Source organism: Moschus berezovskii, chromosome 17 (genome assembly GCF_049115385.1).
Source record: "Moschus berezovskii isolate FMDL1 chromosome 17, NW_MosBer_1.0, whole genome shotgun sequence".
Lineage (NCBI taxonomy): Eukaryota > Metazoa > Chordata > Mammalia > Artiodactyla > Moschidae > Moschus > Moschus berezovskii.
The window spans coordinates 63,938,444-63,940,615 of record NC_142476.1 but is presented as its reverse complement, the minus strand read 5'-3'; the positions used below and the strand labels follow the sequence as shown (position 1 = coordinate 63,940,615).

At 38.8% G+C, this 2,172-nt stretch overlaps 1 pseudogene; it reads left to right on the top strand.

Moving 5' to 3' along the window:
• Window positions 1–752: 752 nt before the first annotated feature.
• LOC148775186 (histone-lysine N-methyltransferase SETMAR pseudogene) lies at window positions 753–1,764 on the top strand (annotated as a pseudogene).
• Window positions 1,765–2,172: the final 408 nt, after the last annotated feature.

Sequence of the window (2,172 nt, the reverse complement as noted above, 5' to 3'; positions counted from 1 at the left end):
CACATTTTTACCAATGTTGTTTGACCTGATTGGCTTGTATTCACATAGCTATGGAGTTTGTGATTAGCATGATGAAATAATTAGGTTGGTCTTGACACAATTTTTTCTTTCATTTTTATTTGAAGAACTTACATTTATGTATATTTGCAACACTTATCCCCCTACTTTTTTTAATATTTAACTATCAGAGGCCAGAAGGAGAAACTTTCAGTACATGGACCCAAATATACTGCTATCCTCAGCTACAGTGGAAGAATTTAAAACAGGTAAGGCTAGTGAGAGAGAAAGTAAAGAAGAGGCAGGAGTTGGTGTAATAATCATACTAGCTAGTTTTATTTATTAAGTTCTGTCCTCTGCTTCCTGCTACTCTAAGGACTTTTTGTATCTTCATTTATTTATTTCACTTGACCCTCAAGACATCGCTGGGCCCTGTGAGTCAGTGTGAATTTCAGTTCTAACACTCACTTTCAGTCCTCTCCCAGCCAGTTCTCAAAGTCTTGATTTCCTCATCTGTAAAGTGGGGATAATAAGTGTACCTGTTCCACAAGGTGATTGTGAGGATTAAATCCAATTGTACTAGGCTAGTACAAAAGTAATTGTGATTTTGCACTGTTGAACTTTGCTGTTTGATATTGGAATACATTCTTAAATGTGGTTATGTTATACATTATTTTAATGCACAATTCTTGCTTTATGCTTTTTTGCTAATGACATTACTTGCTATTTATTTATATTTATTTTAGACTAGGGAAATGATGTTAGACAAAAAGCAAACTCAAGCGATTTTCTTGTTTGAGTTCAAAATGGGTTGTTAAGCAGCGGAGAAAATGTTCAACATCAACAACGCATTTGGCCCAGGAACTGCTAACAAACGTACAGCGCAGTAGTGGTTCAAGAAATTTTACAAAGGAAATGAGAGTCTTGAAGATGAGCAGCTCAGTGGCCAGCCATCAGAAATTGACAATGACCAAATGAGAGGATCACTGAAGCTGATCCTCTTACAACTACACAAGACGTTGCTGAAGAACTTAACCTTGACCATTCTACATTCATTTGGCATTTGAAGTAGATTGGAAAGGTAAGAAAGCTCATTAAGTGGGTGCCTCATCAGCTGACCAAAAATTTAAAAAATTGTCATTTTGAAGTGTCATCTTCTCTTATTCTACACAACAGCAGCAAACTATTTCTCCTTCAATTGTGACATGAGATGAAAGTGGATTTTATACAACAGCTGGCAATGACCAGCTCAGTGGCTGGACTGAGAAGAAGTTCCAGAGCCAAACTTGCACCAGAAAGTGGTCAGGGTCACTGTTTGGTGATCTGCTACCAGTTTTAATCCACTACAGATTTCTGAATCCCAGTGAAACCATTACATCTGAAGTATGCTCGGCAAATCCACAAGATGTATCAAAAACTGAAATGCCTGCAGCTGGCATTGGTCAACGGAATGGGCCCAATTCTCGATGACAACGTCCAACTGCAAGCTGCACAACCAATGCTTCAAAAATTGAAGGAACTGTGCTACGGAGTTTTACCTTGTTCATCTGCCACATTCACCCGACCTCTTGCCAATTTACTACCACTTCTTCAAGGATCTCAACAGTTTTTTGCAGAGAAAATGGTCCCACAACCAGCAGGAGGCATAAAATGCTTTTTCTAAGAGTTCATCAAATCCCAAAGTGTATTTTTTATGCTATAGAAATAAACAAACTTATTTCTTGTTGGCAAATATGTGTTGATTGTAGTGATTCCTATTTTGAATAACAAAGATGTGTTTAAGCATAGTTATAATGATTTAAAATTCACGATCCAAAACTGCCATTACTTTCATACCAACCTAATACATATTGGAAGGTATTCAGTTCAGTTCAGTTCAGTTCAGTCACTCAGTCGTGTCTGACTCTTTGCGACCCCATGAATCACAGCACACCAGGCCTCCTTGTCCATCACCAACTCCCGGAGTTCACTCAGACTCATGTCCATCAAGTTGGTGATGCCATCCAGCCATCTCATTCTCTGTCGTCCCCGTCTCCTCCCACCCCCAATCCCTCCTAGCATCAGACTCTTTTCCATTGAGTCAACTCGTCACATGAGGTGGCCAAAGTATTGGAGTTTCAGCTTTAGCATCAATAGCAGCCAACAATTCTTATTACAGCTTTATTTCAAGTTCAT